General features: G+C 46.1%; 1 long non-coding RNA gene across 1 annotated transcript; it reads right to left on the minus strand.

Annotated features, from left to right (window-relative positions):
- Positions 1-1,118: 1,118 nt before the first annotated feature.
- Positions 1,119-19,214, minus strand: LOC116780005. The gene is made up of 3 exons (XR_004354278.1): positions 19,205-19,214; positions 3,862-3,864; positions 1,119-1,216 (listed from the first exon to the last, which is right to left on the minus strand). It is a non-coding gene; the product is annotated as an uncharacterized LOC116780005 (long non-coding RNA).
- Positions 19,215-20,361: the final 1,147 nt, after the last annotated feature.

Raw genomic sequence — 20,361 nt, forward strand, 5'->3', positions numbered from 1 at the left:
ATGAGGGGACAGATGCCTCCTCAGCAAGTTCCCTGATGACACAAAGCTGGGAGGAGTGACCAATACCCCAGAGGGTTGTGCTGCCCTTCAGAAGGACCTCGACAGGTTGGAGAGATGGGCAGAAAAGAACTGTCTGAAATTCAACAAGGGCAAGTGCAGGTCCTGCACCCGGGGAAGAATAACCCCCTGCACCAGCACAGGCTGGGGTTGATCTGGGAAGCAGCTCTGTGGAGAAGGACCTAGGGGTCCTGGTGGACAGCGAGCTGTCCATGAGTCAGCTGTGAGGCCTTATGGCCAGGAAGGCGAATGGTATCCTGAGGTGCATTAGGAAGAGCATTGCCAGCAGGTCAAGGGAGCTGATCCTGCCCCTCTACTCAGCCCTGGTGAGGCTTCACCTGGAGTGCTGTGTCCAGTTCTGGGCTCCTCAGAACAAGCGAGACATGGAGCTCCTGGAACAGGTCCAGAGGAGGACTACAAAGGCGATAAGGGAAATTGGAGTATCTCTCTTGTGAGGAAAGGCTGAAGGAACTGGGCTTGTTCAGCCTTGAGAAGAGAGGACTGAGAGGGGACCTCATCAATGTATGCAAGTATTTGAAGGGAAGGTGTTAAGAGGATGGATCCAGGCTCTTCTTGGTGGTGCTGAGCAATAAGACAAGCGGTGACAGGCGAGAAACTGATGTGCAGAAGTTCCACCTGAATACAAGGAAGAACTTTATTGTGTGAGTGACCACACACTGAACAGACTGCCCAGAGTGGTTGTGGAGTCTCCCTCACTGGAGATATTCAAGAACTGTCTGTACACAATCTTGTGCCATGTACTCTGGGATGACCCTGCTTGAGCAGAGAGGTTGGACCAGATGACCCACTGTGGTCCCTTCCAACTTTATCCATTCTGTCATTTTGTGATCTCAATCAGTAGAAAAATAAAATGACTGCTAAATTGTTGACTTTGCAAATGGTTAATTAGAAAAATATTTTAATGGTGCAGACATCATATATATTCAATTGCTAGTTACCCATCAACAGAAAATCCTTCTCGGTCACAAATTGGTATCTTATGTGTTGTGTCAACCTCACCTATCATATGGGTTTTTATTAAAGTTATTAGTATACAATAATTTTTAATATTAAGGAAATGCCTTTATTGTGAATATAGTACTTCATTCTTCAGCAGTGGCCAGCAAACTGTCTTCTACACTTATTCTGGACCTCCACGCTGTAGAAGAAAAGCATACAGTTAAATTTCAATTCTATTGAATGTAGAACTGAGATCAAATCCTCTTTTGCGCTACTGTAGACTGAGTTCTAGTTTTAATTTCTGATTAAAACATTGATTTTTTTTATCTGTATAAGAACACGAACAGTGTCAAATATCAGCATATGCCAATAACAGTTCAATTTTTTTCAAAGGAAAATAAAAAAAAAATTAACACATGCAACCCACAGTTACAGCTGCTTCCACTTCTTTCTCTCTAAAGAGACCTGAGTCTTACCCTAGAAAGGTCCAACAAACACAATGGTAGTGAACACAAGTTTTAAAATTACTCTCACTGCCCACATTCCAAAGTGCAAAGTAAAAAAAAAGCCAAGGTGAGCCATTACAACCTTTATGAGAAACTAGAAAGTTATTCAGTTCATTATCTTCCCAACCAAATTATTTTACAACTTAACTCACTGTTAAGAAACTTTATGCTGGAGGTCAAGTGTATTATTATCAGAAATAATTGATTTTATTTCTGCTACACTGATGCAACCTACCCACATACTTTCAGGAAAACTGATTTTCTCTACTAACATCATTATGATGTACGTGTCCTTATCATTTAACAAAGCTTTGCAAGCATCTTTTCATTTCAAATTCACAATCACTTCACAAATTCTGTATATTTTGTGCATTCAGTATTTACAACTAAGAATTCTTACAGAAGAAGCAGGTTTTTCTTACCTTTCATGTGCAATGCCATATTTGCAAATATTGCAGAAAATACTTATATCAAATTTAATAAAATTTTTTGCTACCAGAAATACAAGCTCATTTACTAATACGGAACTTAGAAAACTAGTTTGAGAAATATTTTGGACTTTGATTACCTGATAATAGCCTTTGCTGCTCTAAGAACAGACTCCTGTGCTTGTGTCCAGCACAGTCAAATTACATATTAAACAGCTATTATAAAACAGGTAGTGATGGTGATTAACATAGGCTATGACTGTTACTAACTTACCTGCATGTCTGTTCTAAGTCTAGTGGTCTAGTGGTTAGGATGCGGCACTTTCACCGCCGCGGCCCGGGTTCGATTCCCGGTCAGAGAAGTCCCCCGGGCAGATGGAGCTCGTCAGCCCTGTAAGGCCATCCATCTAAGAGAAGGTCACTCTAAACAAACCTACGTCCTGAGGACCTCACTGCCACTGTCCAAGCTTGCTCGACCCCGGCAGATGAACCTTAGGATTAAAGGGTGGGCTCAGCTCAGCGCACACTGTGTCTCACCTAAAAAATCCACTGCGCAGGTTCGAAGGGTAAAGACCTTTCCCAAATCTTCGTTCGCGAAGACTGGCCATACATACATACATGTAGAGAGATAACTAAGCCAGCTAAGATCACTTCGTTTATGACAACTGTAAAGACAGACAAGTCAAAAAAGGTAGAAACTTACAAAAAGATAAGCTTACAACCACAACAGCAGACCATAACATGCAATGCAGTGCTGTACCCATCTTTAATATTAAAAAATGGCACCATATCAAATTTTGTTAGTGAAGTGCAGAATGACCACCAAGTATCAGGCATCAGCAGTCAATATTAAGACATCTCCTGCTTTCATTTCAGATGCTTTGTTGATCCCAAAGGACTACTAAAACAACATATTGCTAATATAAATCTGAGGTTTAAATATAACAGTATTGGGAATATCATAAATATCAACATAGATACAGGTATAAAAGTTAATGGCAAAGATTGCAATGAAATTATTTTTTTCCTCAGCATTAATTAGTAACATGAGGAAATATTTCTAAAATGTAGAGTGAGATGACTCTCCCAGCTGTAATCATGTTTTGAAAATACAGCAGACATTGCACACTTCAACTAAGAAAAGATGAGGAAAATGCAACATCATTTCTGCAAATATCACTGAATATCTAAAGCTGCTTCAAACTGACTTGAGCACAGTTATTTCAGGTAAATATTAGTATTTGGAAAAATGTGACTTTTATACATATAAAAGTAGAAAAGCAGCACTGGAAACCTTTGTGAATCTGTCTTGATCAAGGAATAAAGACATGCATGCATTATGTGTGTACACAGATTCGTACAGAGTCTTTAAAGAGACAAAGAGTTGCCTTCAAACTAAACCAAGCATGTTTCAAAAATCCTGCTCCAAATCAGTTGAGTTAGAAAGTTGAAAGAGAAAAATTGTGTGCTGGTTCCTATATAAGACCACTTTTTCTGTCAGGGAACTTAATTAATGGAGTATGTGGCTTGACTACCTAGGGCGAAGCAAGATAGTGGGAGAAACAAGAAGTACAAAATATATTTCTAGAAGCCAGTTACCTTCAAAATAATAAAATGGAATGTACAATGTATCAAACAACCACACTATACTGCTGCTCTCTGCACTACTACTCTGATACACTTACTACTTCTTAAAGGTCCAAGTTTACCCCAGTAAATTTCACTTTTAAAGGTATTTCTGCACTCTGATGTCCAGACCACTTACAGGTGTTATCTTCCTTTTCTCACAGCAACATCAGTGTGTGCAGAAACAGTCACTGCTGTTGCATAAATTCAATCACAATGCAATCTGCTCTGATGAGATCCCATCTGGAGTGCTGCACCCAACTCTGGGGTCCCCAAAACAAGACTTGCTGGAGTGAGTCCAGAATAGGACCATAAAGAACAGAGGGTTGGAGCACCTCTTGTATGAGGAGAGGTCTCTATGAGAGACCTGGGGTTGTTCAGCCTGGAAAAAAGAAGGGGGGGGGCCTTACAACCCAAAGAACGCAGATTTATATTAGATATAATGGAGAAATTCTTTACTGTGAGGGTGATGAGGCACAGCCACAGATTGCCCAAGAAGCTCTGGCTGCTCCATCCCTGGAAGTGTCCAAGGCCAGATTGCACAGACCTTTGAGCAACCTGGGATAGTGGAAGGTGCCCCTGCCTACAGCAGGGGGGCTGGAACGAGGTGACCTTTAAGGTCCCTTCCAACCCACACCATCCTGTGGCTCCATAAAGCTCTAGCAGACAGAACCGCGATCGCTACGTTCTGCCTGTACAAAATACTTTCACCTTGGAGAGGGACAGCATAGGAAGGAGCTACCGGCCAGCGCTGCACCCTCTGCTATCACAGCACCCGTGACACCGCACGCCTCTCCCCAAGCACACTGACCACTCCGGTGGCGTGTCCTCAAGCCACGACCACCTCAGGTCTCCTTCTTAGCGGCAGCAACAGGCAAAGAGAGCCCTACCACACGAGCCAAGGCTCCGACTGCCTCACCCCTCTGCTGTCCCAAGGCCACCCTTACCTGCATTGCCCTGGTGGCGGCCGCCATCTTGCTGCCCATGGTGACGAGCACAGACAGCAGCCATGGTCAAAGACCTGGAGAAGGTGGTTCTGTCAGGGCCTTTCAACTTCTCCACATCCCTCTCTTCTCTCCAGCCCAGGCTGTCCTACAGTGTCCATGCCCTGCCCCTTTCCCTGCAGGCTGTCGTCATCCCCCTGACTGCCCCACCTTGCTGGCACCTTCCTGCACTGACATCTCTGTGTCCTCCCTGGCTCTTCCTGGACACACAAAGCCTTGGGCTCATCCAGACTCCTTCTGGGTGATGTCTTGCAGCACAGCGTTTTCCATGGAGTGAAATTCCTTTTTCCTCATGTCCACTCTGGACCTCCCCAGTTGCACTTGGCATTAATTCTTTTCTTTCTCATGCTCTTTTCTGCTATGACAAAAGGATCCACCCTCTCTAAATCCTCCCTTCAAGCCCTCTGAGGGCTATCCTGTTGTCATAGGTTGGCTTGTTCAAAAAACTCAAGCAGGAATTTTTTCCTTTCCCCTGCCCCACTGTGGGAGAGGGGGAAGGGGTGATTGACTGTACAAAAGAGCTGACTGGCAAAAACTGCATTCCAGGCTAATGGCCCATCTAAGACAGGAGGGAGGGAGGAGGGGTTTTTGCTGCTGCCCTTCTCACAAATGGGAGAACAATTTGGTTTCTCTACTTGAAGGGAAATGGGGAGTCTGTGTGCATCTGGAAAAGCTTTGAGGTCGTTTTTCTTGCTCTCGACCTGGTCATTTCTGACCACTCATCTCAACTTGCCTGCACACTGCCCCTGCCTCCAGCCCGAACCTGCTGCGATTTCATCGGAGAGTTTGTGCTCGCTGGGAGAAAAACAGGAGTCTTGAGCACTGCCAACCAAGGACAGCGGTGAGTTCCGTGGGAAGTGGACTGCCCTTCTTTCCCTTTCTTCTCTTTTCCCCTCTTGGTGGGGGAAGCCCCCCACTTCGACTTCTCCTGTGATCCGAGACCCCACACGGTGACCACCAGAGCCCAAGAGCGCCCCCTGCAGGCCACCACAGAGCACTGCAGGCTCTGCACCTCCAGTGATCCAACAGCACCCCCTGCCAACCGTGATTAGAACCGTGCTAGAGGACAGAAAAGTATTCGGGCTGTTTCCTTTTTGAAGGGGACTTTTGGGTACAGGATTATTGTCTAGTTGTTTTTGTGTTCTGTTACTGTCTTTACCAACATACATATATATTTTAATAAAGGGTTGTTATTTCTTCCTTTTTTCCATACTTCCTTGATTGGAGCCTCCTAATTTCGGATTTACAATTGCTGAGAGAGAGGAGTTTGGTCTATCTCATAACTCATCCTCCTTAGCAAACATTCCAGTCTCTTTAAACTGAGACACCTGTACTGTCCTCAGTATCCACACCATTGAGGCCACAGCTCCTTAGCCCCTCTCTAGTGGTCATGTGCTTGAGACCTTTAAAGTCCATCTTGGGAGATCTCTGGGCACTCACTAAAGTTTTTGCAGATGAAAATGTCGTACTCATCGTCTAAGGAAATCACAGGGATACTTTTTACCAAGGCCTGTAGTGGCAGAACATGGGGCAGTGGCTTTGAACTAAAAGAGTTTTATATTGGATAATAGGAGTAAAGATTTAACAATAAGAGTGGCAAGAACTAGAAGAGGTTTCCAAAGAAGTGGATGTCCAATCCCTGCATTTGTCCAAGGTCAGGGAGTGTGAGTAACCTCAATTAGTAAAAGATGTCACTGTCCATGTCCAGGGACTTGGATAAGACGACCTTTTAGATCCCTTCCAAGCCAAACCATTCTGTGATTCTTTTGAGTCTAAAGTCACAAACTCCTTCTCCAAAGAATTTCCATATTGGGGACAGGAATTGCCATGTTTTTGGAGACACCCTTCTAAGCCCAAAAGGTAACAAAATAATTCCAAGGAAGTTCCAAGGTATCTGTACGAAACTTTAAGCAAGTGGGTCAATGGCAGAACCTCTCAGGGTGACCTTGCAGCTGAGGATGGAGGATTTGGCCTCGGGGTCTGAGACTCATGATGGGCAACCAGAAAGGGTATTTGGGGACTGGGCAAGACTTGTCATGGGATGTCTAGGAAAGAACCAAAAGCAAGGGTAGGATCACAGTGGTTTCTGGAGGAACAAGCATGAGAAAACAGAGTAAAGAGGATGAAAAAGCTGGTCATGTTAAACAGGAGGCTGGTCAAGACACGTCCTTGGCTGTGCCCTGCAAGTGATCCCCACAACCTGTCCCGTTTTCTTAACTCATTGCCAAGGAATTTCTGTGGGGAGGGACCTCTCTGCTCCTGGCACAGATTGTGGTCCAAGTTCCAACCACTGCAGGGGGAGCCACAAATAGTCAGGTCTTGTGTTCTTTGGGGGGCCAGAATCTGCCCAGACTGTGTGTGTGTGTGTTGGAAGCACAAAACAATGAAGAAAATGCAAAGCTAAACACACAATGCAGCCTGGATTTGTCCCTAAGTGGGGGATGAGAATTGGACACAACATCTGCAGGGACAGATGGAGGGGTTTGTCCCCCTGACCCTCCCCAGAAGGGACACCTTTTGGGAAGGGTTGTGGCCTTGACTGTGCTGAGTGTTGACTCGGGCAATGCAGCTTGTGACTGCAGTGGCACTGTCAGGTCTCTGCAGAGCTACTCTGAGTTAATTCATTTGTACCCAGCAATCCCAGAGAACTGCAGGGGTTGCAGTCAATCACTTGTGCTCTTTGTGACCCCGACTGGCTCTCCTGAATGTGAGCAGACCTGTAGTTCCCAGACTGTTCCTGCATCCAGTGACATGCATGCATTATGTGTGTACACAGATTCGTACAGAGTCTTTAAAGAGACAAAGAGTTGCCTTCAAACTAAACCAAGCATGTTTCAAAAATCCTGCTCCAAATCAGTTGAGTTAGAAAGTTGAAAGAGAAAAATTGTGTGCTGGTTCCTATATAAGACCACTTTTTCTGTCAGGGAACTTAATTAATGGAGTATGTGGCTTGACTACCTAGGGCGAAGCAAGATAGTGGGAGAAACATTGGAGTGACATTTTTGCAACATTAAATTGACGCAGTGGCAGGATGGTCATGGATCCATTCCTGCAGAAACACAATTGTGATCCATCCCAGGCAGGGATAGAATGGGCCCATAAATTTTGGAAGGATAAGAACCAGGGAGTTTTGGCACTGTGGAACCCCATGGAACCAAAGGAACCCTGGGAGATGGCAGAACCTCATGGAATAAAGGGGACATTGTGAGCCTGCAACATCTCAGGGAGTCTGGGACATGGCAGGGCCTAATGGAAACAAAGGAACCTCATGGGAACAAAGGGACCCCAGACACTGCCAAAACTCAGGAAGACAAGGGAACCCCAGGACACTGTGGAATCTTATGGAATCCAGGGGCCATTGTAATACACTAGGACCTCCTGGAACAAAAGGGAACACATGACTCATGGAATCAAAAGGACCTCTGCACTTTGTGGAACGTCAGGGAATCAAGGGGCCATTGTGACACTGTGGAACCTCACAGAATCAAGGGACCATTATGATTCTGCAAGGCCTTCTGGAGTCAAAGGGACCATTGTGACACCGGGGAACCTCATGGAATCAAGGGTCCATTGCGACACTAGGGAAAATGATGGAATCAGTGGGTCATTGTGACACTGCAGGGCCTTATGGAGCCAAAGAACGCTGGGAAACAGTGCAACCTCATGGAATCAAGGAGCCATTGTCGCACTGTGGAGCCTGTGGATCAAGGGATCCAATCTTTGCCTCAGATTTTGTCAACAAATTAAATTTAAGGAATTACAGAAGTGGGATTGACCCACTTTTGCCCCAGAGGTTTTATTCATTGTCAAAATGAGAATATTTATATAAAGTGAATCATTTATTTTTACAAATGATCAGACAAAAGATCTTAATCAGAATTATTTACTACACAATACAAAGGCTAAAACTACTAGTAGTATAGTATAAGATAGGATAGTGCACTATATTGAAGCAATTATTGAAACAATTATATTAAAACTAGCCAAAAGAAATAATTATTACATAGAGATCTGATGTAACTCACCCAGACCAACGGTCGTGGGGAGATTTCTTTTGCTCAACTTTGAGGAGTGTCCTTGGAGGGCGTCCCCACCCAAGGCAGGAATCTCCACACATATACCCCAAGAAGGGCTGTGTTAGAAAAACCTGCCTGTATGAAAGGGGACTGGACTTCTCTAGGATGAAGTGATTGACTGCTCCTCACAAATTTACAGGCCAGTTACCAGCTTATCTGTCACATCCAGCTTCAAAAAGCAGGATGTGTGTTTGGAGTTGGGTGAACCAGGCTGGTTTTAGCATCATTCAACACCAAAACCATTCCCATGGCGCCACCGGTAACTCGCAGATCTCACAGACAGCTTGCATGAGAACTGGCACTGTTGGCATTCTCTGATGGGATTTTAGGTCTTATCAGGGTAGACCCTCCTGCCACCCAGGTAGAGAGGTTGGTTGTGAAAGTACATCCTGGAGATGCACAGGTACCCAAGAGTTGGGCTACTGAGTGACATCCAGCAACGGACAGGTGGATGGGACTGACCAGATGAAAGTGTCTCAGGGAGAGCTGGACTGGCAACACAAGGGTGAATTATTCCTGACTTGGTGGGCCCATGATACCTCAGGCCCTGAGGGAAGAGGTGCAACATCCAGTTGGACTTGTGATCCAGGGGTGCATTTAACCATGGACACCAACTCCCAGGTTATCCAGACCTGTGAAACGTGCTGCCATCAAACAGACCAAGAGGGTAAAGCCCCTGTGGGGTGGGGGATGATGGCTGAAATATAGATATGGGGAGGCCTGGCATATTGATCACAGCACACTCCCCAAACCCACCAAGGCAAGCTCTACATGCTGACAATGGTGGACACAACCACTGGATGGCAGGAGACACACCCTGTGCCTCCCACCACTGCCCAGAACACCATCTTGGGCCTGGAAAAGCAAGTCTTGTGGAGACACGGCACTCCAGAAAAACTTGAGTTGGACAGTAGGACTCTTTTCAAAAACAACCTTGTGCACACCTGGACCAGAGAGCTCGGCATGGAGTGGATGGATTGTATTCCCTGTCATGTACCGGTCTCTGGGAAAGTTGAGTGGTAGAGTGGACTGTTCAAAACCACATTGAAAGCAATGGGCAGTGGGACCTTCAAACATTGGATCTGCATTTATCAAAAGCCACCTAGTTAGTTAATCCTGTAACCTCAAGAGATAAAACTCCAGGTCAAGCTAAAAAGAGCAGGTCCTTTAATCAGGTCCACAGGTCCAGGGGAACACACACGATGTGCGCCCTCCCAGGCAATGGTTCTGCAGTTTTATAAGATGGTCCATCCAATGCCAGAACTATCCACTCCCTGGTTCTGCCCAGTTCTGCCCCCTAACACGCCCCTTGAGGAATTGAGTTTGGGGTCTTTGGGACCCCTTCTTCCTCATCTTTATCTTCTTCACAGCATGTACAGTCCTTGGAGCGCCTCCAAAGTTCTGGGCTGGAAGGTTGCTTTGTTTCTTGTGGGATCTTGTTGTCCAGACCTAGGGTGTGATGTTGTTCCATAGAGGTGTTTTTCTACAGTTCTACCTTGAAAAGAAGTCTAAACACGCTAAAGGAATTTAGAAAGTTTGATATGAAATGGGGTAATAGGGTTGGGTCTGTGTAAACTACTATGCTAAAGGGTGGCATATAATACAGCTACATTAACATCTACATTTACTACACAACTGTCAGAGACTGAAATGGTTAATGATTTATGGATTCTAGGAGACTTTTGCAGGCTTTTGACTTGCATGATACCTCTGATGAGCAATTGGGCCCCTCCCTCCCTCCAGTGCTGACGGTGTGAAATCCTGAAAAGGCAAGAAGCCCAGCTCCCAGACTGTTGATACCTCTGCTGAGCAATCAGACCCCTCCCTCCCTCTGCTAATCTAGAAAGGCGGGAACCAGGTAAGACACAAAAAAAACTCAGCACAGACCCAGGAGATGTTTGGAGGCTCGAGGCACGGCCCGTGACACTGACCATGGATATAACTCATAACTTCTTGGAGTGTGGGGGCTTCCCTCCTTCACCCCCAACAGATCAAGGCCACCACTTCAGACATGGAAGCATCGTTGGACCCCGTGGGCGGTGACTATATACATCTGTCCACCCTCAGCTTTTCTTTCCCTTACTTTTCCTTACTGTCATCCTGTTTTTTTTCTCTCCCTTATGCATTTTCTTCCCCCCCCCCAAAGGTTATCTCTGTGTCACATTGTTGTATGACAGCACCCAAACTGCTAGCATGCCTGTTGATACAGAATTGTTAAAATAAACCTTGCCAGTATATGTTTTCAGACACCGATTATTTAGTGTCGTTTCACTTTAATCCACCCCAAGGGAATTATTGATAAAAACCTGAGTTACCCCCTCTCCCCTTTTCCTGGGGCGGGTCGTAACATTTTTGGCGTAGTCGGCAGGATCCTTTGGATGCGGTGGAGTAATCGGTGTAGTCTAAAACTGGTACCGAGGGCGAGTCAAATGGTGACTATCCCTTCGCTGTAAAATTATAGTGAGAATTTTTCTCCTCTCGGTGTGACCCGGGCACATCAGACCTGTTGAAAGGTTTCCTGGTGTGGCCTGGGCCTGTTGAAAGGTTCTCTGGTACCTGGGCCTGTTGAAAGGTTTTCCAGGAGAGAGTCAAACCAGCCCTCAGAGGGTTAAGGGGGAGAAAGACATTAACCTAAGATGGGTTAATGACTGAAGCAAAGGGGATGACGCCCCAGGTTGAGTTATATGGGGATTATTCCCTCCTGATAGTTATCCTTGGCTTAGAACTGTTTTTTGTGGGTACTGTCTTATGTGTGTTCCTTAGAGCAGTGCAAAAGCAAAAATCAACTATTCAGAAATCTGTAAGTGAAGTGATAAAATCTTTCCAAGAGTCAATGAGAACTTTGCAGGACCAGCTAGAAAAAGAGGCTATTCAAAAATCTACCAGTGAGGTGATAAGATCTCTTCAAGAGTCAATGAAGGCATTACAAGAGCAATTAGGAAAAGAACGCCTGCAGTTTACTGCTGAGCGCCAGGCACTGCAGAGGGAGAGAGAGATTAACTCATTGCTTCGGTCAGCCCTGCAAGATGAGGAGGAACAAAATGAAAGGTTTAAAAAGATACTAGAAATGAAAAATTGTGAATTGCGAGATATTAATTAAAAATACCCTAAACCAGTGGATGTTAACAAATCCCTGTACCCCTCTGGGGAATTAGAAGAGTTGAAGCAAAGTTACCCGGAGGACGAGGTAATACATATGCGTCCCCTCATTAAAACTGAAACCACTGGCCAGGGGGCAGATCGGCAAACTACCACACGAATTACCCCGTACACGGGGGAAGCACTGGCCAAAATTCAGGAAAAATACAGCCGTAAGGCCAGTGAATCAGAGACTGAATATGTGTGGAGAGTGTCCCTTACCGGGGGGGATCGAATTTTGTTGAGTGAAGATGAGGTCAGAGGATTTTGGGGCCCAGGGGTCTTCCTGACCACAAATGATAACCGAACCCTGTGGTCCCTGACCCAGCGAGTTGCCTACTGGGCAGGCGGGTTAGACCCTATAGAAAGGGGAGATCCTTACAAGATTAAAACACCCACAATTGACCACATTGTAAAAAGCGTACAAAAACCCGCATGTCTCCAATTAATGCATACAAAATTATTAGACCCACAACTAAATTCCCCAATGGAACTCGAGGCGGATCCACAAAGATTTCCAGTCTTAATTCGAGGTCTGCCTGATGCACTAAAAGTTTATGCTAAACAATTCATGGCTAGGCTTCGCGAACGAAGATTTGGGAAGGCACTATCCACTTTTGCTACAGGCACGCTGGTGGCTTATGAGGCCAATACGTGACAGACATATCCGATTGCAAAAGGCACAGCAGAAAGACTCCTTAGATGGTGTAATCTGCAAGACACGGTTCTTTCTGCGTTACCTTTTTTCCTCGAGAGTGATCCTGCGTGTGTTCTTGAAGGAGACAGCTGCATTATAGATGGTGTGTCTCCAGACCTCCCGATTTGAGGCCAGAGTAGACCAGTTATGGTGATCAATATGACCAAGGCTGAGATGTTGTTTCAGGGAGTCCTTGTATCTTTTCTTCGGGGCTCCTCTCATGCGGCAGCCAGTGGTAAGTTCACCATAGAGCAGGATCTTAGGAAGGTGGTGGTCCTTCATCCTTGAGACGTGCCCTGCCCATCGCAGCTGTGTTTTCATCAACATGGCCTCAATACTAGTGGCAGCTGCTTGCTCTAGTACAGATGTATTGGTCACATAATCTGACCAATGGATGTTAAGGATTGTACGGAGGCAGCGTTGATGGAAGCGTTCTAGGAGACGCAGGTGGTGGCGGTAGATGACCCATGATTCGGAACCATGTAGGAGAGTAGACAACACTATGGCTTATACTTACCTGGCAGGGGAGACACCATGATCAGGCTAAACAATTACAGGAGTGCATAAAGGCAACCCCCAGACCTAGAAGAAGGGGTACTCCATCAGGAATAACCTGGTTGGAGATAGCCCAAGAATTAATAGCTACTGGTCAGCAGCTGGGGCTCTCTGGTACCAGTGGTCAGAGAATACACTGCAGGAGGGCAGGGAAGGTCCAAAAACCTGCCTCACCAGGTATTTGTCAACAAAATGTGTCATCTAGTGGGAGAAAGAGATACAGTTTGTGGGTAGAAGGTGTTGCAAAGGGAATCCCTCTAGAAGTGATGGATAAATTACTCACTGCTAATTTGGAATACTTGATAAAGCACTGGGATAAGATCAAAGAGCACAAGTCACCCCCTAGGGACAGCCCCCCTAAGGAGTCCAACACTGTGATCCCCTCAGCCTCTCCAGAAACCGGACTAACCAGTTTGACCAGTTCTGAGTCAAGAAACTGGACTTACTGCTCTCAAGTAAATAAACCAAAAAATAGCCAGTGGGTTTATGAGAGAAAGCTTACAGAAAACAACCAGGGAGATATGGTAATCACTTTTCCTCTCGGTCCTTTTAAATCTTTGGTTACATTCGTGGTAGACACTGGTGCTCAGGTCTCAGCACTCCAAACTGAAGCTGCTACTCAGTGTGGCATTAAACCAGACAAAAAAAAGATATGGGTAACTGACGCTTTTGGCAAATCCCAACCCCAATACACTGTTCGAGTGAAATGCTGGTTACCTGGATATGAGACAGCCACAGAAACTCTCATGATTGTGGGACCATTACCAGCTAACATCCTGGGGTTAGATCTGCTAAAGGGGAAGGCCTGGACAGACACCAGAGGGAGAGAATGGGTGTTTGGTCTCCCACCCCCCTCTGTCCGTCTGTTGCAAACTGTTCCAAGTCTGCCTCCTTCTAAAATAACAAATGTAAACCCCCACCCACTCCCTTTAGGAACACGTGACAAAATTACCCCAGAAATTGCAGAATTCCAGGCACCATGGACAGTATGGTCTGTCCATAAACCTAATCGGCAGTGGCAGCTGCCAGTGAGTTACCTCGATGCTGACACTGGCTCACAAATAACTGCTGTACATAACAAAGTTGAACTGATTGCCCAGATTGCTGTTGTCACCACAAGGGACCAGACTCAGACAACTACTATCACCCACTTGGAAAGTCTGAGACTTCAAATTCCCACAGGAAAATTAGCAGTGTGTATTCCCCCTGACACCTTGGCCACCTTAGTACAAATAAAGATGCTGAGAAGTAAAAAGGAGCTCCAGCATGCTCTGAGTTTATTTGTTTTTTGGAGAAAACATGCTCCAAACTTCTCTATTATTACTGCCCTAGTGACATTATGCCAGATAAGAAAAGGAGTTGGATAAATAGATAGTTCCTTCTTTTTAATAATGGGTCCATAGTGGGTCAGATTTCTTTTTTTTGCAGAAACCTACCAGCAGAAGAGATCCCACCACATGAGACTGATAAAGCATTCTACCGTTGCTATCATTAGTTCTCATTATCCTATGAGAACATGAAGTGACAACAGAACTGAAGAGTTATACTGTTTTGGTTTTTTTTACCACATTGGTTGTTTACATGTGTTTTATCTTAAAAATGTTATGATCCTAATAATTTTGAACCTACCACAAACATTGTGTTTGTGTTCCCCTACTCCCAAAATTACTTGTATTAAGAATTGTTAACTTGTTTGTGCAGTTTTTCTGAGATGTATTGTTAGTTTAATTTTTACCAAGCGTATTTTGTCTTTTTAAATATCTAAACTCAATGAAATATAACCTGGGAGTTAGTACAAGTATTCATGCATATTTGAAATCATACAAATATGTATTATATACATTAACCTTCTGCCTTGAAAGGCATTGAATTTCATATTTGGTTAAATTTAACAAATAGAACTAAATTTAGGCCCAAAGAGAACATAAGAAAACCTTTTCCCAGTTCCCATGTAACTCAATGTTTTTTGATGTATAATTTCAAGTATGTGTATATGTTTGAAACCTTATTAATGTTAAGGAATTTGATTGTAGCCTATTACTCACCCTGATTACTCACGGGGTGGAGAGAGAGTAGCTAATACAAATTATATGTTTTCAGACACCGATTATTTAGTGTCGTTTCACTTTAATCCACCCCAAGGGAATTATTGATAAAAACCTGAGTTACCCCCTCTCCCCTTTTCCTGGGGCGGGTCGTAACAACAACTACTTTTAAAATCTACAAAAAAAAATCCAGAAAACTTTAAGGCATCACATAAACCTAGTTAGTTGACTCTACCAGTTGAACTGGCCCTGCCCAAAAGGAACCTCTCTGTACCATGGAAGGGGATAAAATCCCTGGGGTCCATATGAGGAATATGTTAGGGAGGACAATTTGGATTAGTCCTGCCTTAAACAAAGGCAAACCCACCCATGGGATTGTTTCTGCTCAAGGACTTGAGTGCACTTGGTGGATGATGCAGAGGGATGGGGAAACACTGTGTATCTCAAGGGGATTTGGTTTTTGGGTAAGAACAGTCCATGATGTTGAATTGTATAATATTGTTTGCCCAATGATGCTCCTACTGTGTGCCAGAACTCCCATGAACAATGAGGTCTTTCCTTATGTACATTTTTTTATTTTCTATGCTTTTGATGTTTTCTTAAAAAAAAAAGTCATGTTTACATTTTCTCCTTCTTCAGTAGCCCCTATCTTGTGTGTCCCAGAGACTTAGTCTAACTGGGAGCCTCATATTGGATTTGAGTGACAGAAATGAACCTGCAATAAACTTTTGTCTGAGATTCCTTTCCTGAGCAGAGCAGGACTGATCAGGAAATGAGAGCAGCTTTCTGGCTGCCCCAGCTTTGGGATGGAACCCTCTGCCTGGAGTTGGAAGAGCTCTGGAGGACCACAAGGGCAGGGGCTTTTGTGCTGGCCTGGGGGGATGGGATGGCAGGGAGGGGCTGCAGAGCTCTCAGGATCTCCTGCAGAGCAGAGCGGGGCACACAGGGAGCCTCCTTTCCCTTTTGCCAAGTACGTTCACCCACGACTGGGGCTGAGTCCTCTCTGAGCTCCAGCTACTACTGTGCCCAGAGGGGCTGGGGCTGTGGTGCCACTGCCCAGAGCACTCTACCCTGGGCAAGGCTGTGGGGCCAGAGCCGCCTGGGTTGTGCTGGGGAGAGGCCCTTGGTGGTGGAGAGAGCTCAGGGGAGGGGGGAGAGCTTGGAGGGAGCTGGACTGGGCTGGAAAGGACCTGGGAGAGAAAACCATCGGTGTGTATCTGACACTGTGTGACCATGCAGGGGGAGGACTCAGCCCAGGGGGGTTGTGGTGCAGAGCCAGGGCCTGTGGAAGACATTGAAAACATGCAAGTGCCAGCGAGAGGAGGTTGGTCTGTGCCCTTGGTGGCACGAACAGGCCATGAAGGTGGCCCAGGACAGTTGTCCCTCCCCAACCTCTCTCCCCAGCCATTGCCAGCACTGGTTTCTCAGCCCAGGGTTAGGGGTGAATTTTGCTGTGCCCCCCCTCCATCCTTCTGCTGGGCTCAGGGGCTGTGCCAGGGCTGGCCCAGAGCCCGGCAGAGCCTGGAGCAGGGTTGTCTGTGAGGGCCCACAGGGGACATGGACTCTCCAGTAACTTGGAGAGGTGCTGAACATGAAGGCCCTGGGTGCGCAAGGCCAAGGACTGCCCTGGGGATCCCGTCAGAGGGGCCCTTCCCCACCCTGAGTGCTCCTGTCCTGGGCTGGGTCTGCCCAGGGGACTGTGGGACCAGCTGGGAGGCAGCGGGGCACAAAGGGGTCACAAAGCGGTTGCCAGGGGGTGACAGCAAGACCAGGGACAGACAAGGGATTGTTGGGCATGACCTGGTCTGTGCAGGGGGGACTGTGGGAAAGGCAAAGTTTCCCTGCAGTTGGTGGGTGCAGGAAAAGTCAAGAGCCCAGAGAGCCTCAATGTCTGTGTTGGAGACCAAGGTTGGAGGAGGGAAATGCAGGGCTGCTGTGCAATGGGGAGGGGGGTTTAATTGCAGTAGAGACTGATGTGTTGCTGAGGGACTCCATGGTTTCTCTGCCTGAGTCTTTCCTGGAAAGGTCTCTCAGGCCTCTGTGCTCAGGGAAGGGCTTCAGGGAGGAGGAGAGCACGTCTTGGCAGGAACCTCTTGAAATCCCAGAGGGACAAATGGCAGTGTCTGCCCCTGCAGGGGACTCAGCCTGGCCATGGCACAGGTTGGAGTTGCCTGGTTGGGAGCAACCCTGTCAGAAGCTGTGGATGGGCAGGGAGTTGGGCAGGAGGCAGCTGTGTGCCCTGGCAGCAAGGGAGGCCAGGAGCACCCTGGGCTGTGGGACCAGGACATCAAGGACGTGCATTCTCCAGGTCACTCTGGCTGAGGAAAACTGGGGAAAGAGTTGGGATGTTTATAAATTGTATTGAGTTTGCTTTTTGTTTGTGGACAATGAAGAGAAACTTTCTGTGGCTCTAAATCTCACCAGTTCCAGACCTCCCAAAGAATACAAACCTGATGAGTTGTGGTTCCCACTCCAGTGGCACTTGGAGTTCCCTCTGTACCTAGAGCACAGAGCTCCCTTGTCCCACAAAGTGCTTGGAAATGGAGGGATTAAGGACACAGGACAGACTGTGGGGACCAGTTGCAGGGCATGGTCAGGGATTTGGGGTGGTTGTGACCCCAGTGCAGGACCCGGCACTTGACCTTGTTGAACCTCCTCCAACTGGCCTGGACCCATCGATCCAACCTGTCCAGATCCCTCTGCAAAGCCTTCCTGCTCTCCAGCACATCAACACTCCCCCCCAGTTGGTGTCCCCTGTGAATTGACTGAGGCTGCACTCCATCCCCTTGTGCAGATCATTGAGAAAGAGATTGAACTGCCCTGACCCCAAACCTGAGCCCTGGGAACAGCACTGGATGGAACTCCATTCCCCACCACTCTTTGGGCCTGGTCATCCACACAGATGTTTACCCAGTGAACAGATGCTGCAGAATGTGTTTGATAAAGGTCCTGTAACCCCAGAATATTGGGATGAGTGCAGATTTAGCTCTCCACAACACAGAAATTCATTCCCTTTCTCTCTTCCTCCCTCTGTGGATCGAGGGAACTTGTGACTTAAGTGTCTGACTCACTGTGTGCAAAGGGCAAATATGGACAGAATCTGGGGCAGGGAGTGTTTGGGGGATCTTGGGATCTGTACTTGACACATAAGGTGTTTACCATTGGTCTAAAACTATCTACTGCAGAATGTGGACTTCAGTGGAGGCAATTGTGAAGGAGCAAGATTCAGGATGGGAGCGGTTCCAGGCGTGGAGAAAGACATACAGTAATTGACAGGATGTTATTATATGGACTTTACCGTTATTATGTGGTTTCAGATATGTGTATTGCATTGTACCCACACTACATAGTGCACAGCCTGGGCATGCCCAGGCTTGCCGCGAGTTTTGCCTGCTCCCTGTTTCCCCACTCCCCTCTCTGATAGGTTGAAGAAACTGCAGAGAGGAGACAGTTACCATTCGCCCTTTCCTTCCCCGGTTCCTCCCACGTTCCTCCCCCTTTGCCTGTGTCCCTACCCCTGTTTGTCTGTCTCATGCTCCACCCCATGTTCTAGCCCTTTCCCCACCTGAACTCATAAAACCCGTACATGCCTCAATAAAGCATTACATTTGCACCTCTACCTTGACTCCGGACCCGTCTGTGCTGTGTCATGGCCCCATCCCCCCCTCGGACCGTGGCAGGCAATGTGGACTTAATATACAGCAGGAGAAGGACTTTTGGGGTTTATTGAGCTGTACCTTTCTCTGGGTTTGTTTGCTGGCAATAAATGAACATCCCTCTGTGTCTCGTGCAGCTCTTTCTCCAAGTCAAACAGGTGGGAGTTGGTGCCAAGGAGTTGAAACCTGCAGGTCCAGCCTTTAGTGGAGGAAGCTCAGATTTGCCTAAGGTTGCTTTGAGTCTCAGGGGTTTGATGAGGGAATGGTGGGGTGGGGATAGGGATAAAATCTGATGGACTGTCAGACATAAAAGGTCTTGATTTTCTTATCTATTCAGACTGAATTAGGAGGTGTCTGGGATCAATATTGACTGGGGATTGCTGATATCAATGTAAAAACAGGAAAAAAGTAAGCAGACCACAAAAAAGACATCTTTTCTCATGGTTTTAGTAATACAAGGTATTCACTTTGAATGCACTTCTGAGATCTGTCTAATTAACCACAAAAGAATTGAAGACTTACAAGTAAATTATTTCCAGGGGCTTGTCTTGTTAAGATGTCATCACTGAAAAGAGAGTGTGGAGGAATGAGCAGACAAGGACACCATTCCTGGGGGCTGGGGAAGCAGGAACTCAGTCACTGGTTACAGGTGGCAAATGGACTGTGGGATGTTTTTGTGAGAGCTCATAACGGGTGTGCTGGTTTCAGGTGGAATCCTGAAAACATATGAATGGACATATGTACATATTTCAGTTTACCAAAAGACGATACGTGTGTGACATCTGGTTACCACAGTTGCAGGGGTTCCAATCCTCAAGGATTGGTTCCTTCAGGTGTAATAGGAGTGATTAGCTGACAGTCTGAACAGGATGCTATGATAGAATGAGCTTGCTCTAATGTGAGATCAAATTGCCTTTTTAATGCCCTTGCATTTTGATGAAAAAACTGATGTGACAATTTGGCTTGCTCAAATTGCCAAGGTACTATTACTGGTCCTGCAAGTGCATCAGCACATCGATTACCTTCTGAAATTGGACCAGGCAGCAAAGTATGAGAACGTACATGCATAATGAAAAATGAAAATTGCCTTTCCTCAACTACAAATAATAATTTTTTAAATAAGGCAAACAGTGCCTCATGATTGGTTTCTTTTAGATAGGAGTGTTCAATTTGTGGAACCACTCCCACAACATACTGAGAGTCAGAAATTATATTTAAAGATCCTGGAAACAGTGTAAGTGCGCAGATTACTGTCGACAATTCTACAAGTTGTGGTGACCCATCTACATGATTTATGTCTTATTACCGCTCATTATCTTTCTGCCACACTACAACTGCATTTCCCGTCTTTTCTGAATCATCTGTAAAGACAGTTTGTGCATCTGTCAAGGGAATAGGGGAGCAGTGTGTTCTCAGCTTCAAAGGAAAGTTGTTTAAATGCTATAAAAAAGAACAAGCAGGTAGGTTGTCAGGGCTGACAGCGGGTCTGTTAGCTCTTTGGAAGAAGATTTTGACCTGGGAAAGTTACGGGTGTATCCTTGAGATACGAGAGGTATGTATGCAGCCCTGGTTGAAAGTAGACAGCTGTGGAGTGCTTAGGTTTGGTCCTGTGA

The sequence above is a fragment of the Chiroxiphia lanceolata genome, chromosome W (assembly GCF_009829145.1).
Source record: "Chiroxiphia lanceolata isolate bChiLan1 chromosome W, bChiLan1.pri, whole genome shotgun sequence".
Classification (NCBI taxonomy): domain Eukaryota; kingdom Metazoa; phylum Chordata; class Aves; order Passeriformes; family Pipridae; genus Chiroxiphia; species Chiroxiphia lanceolata.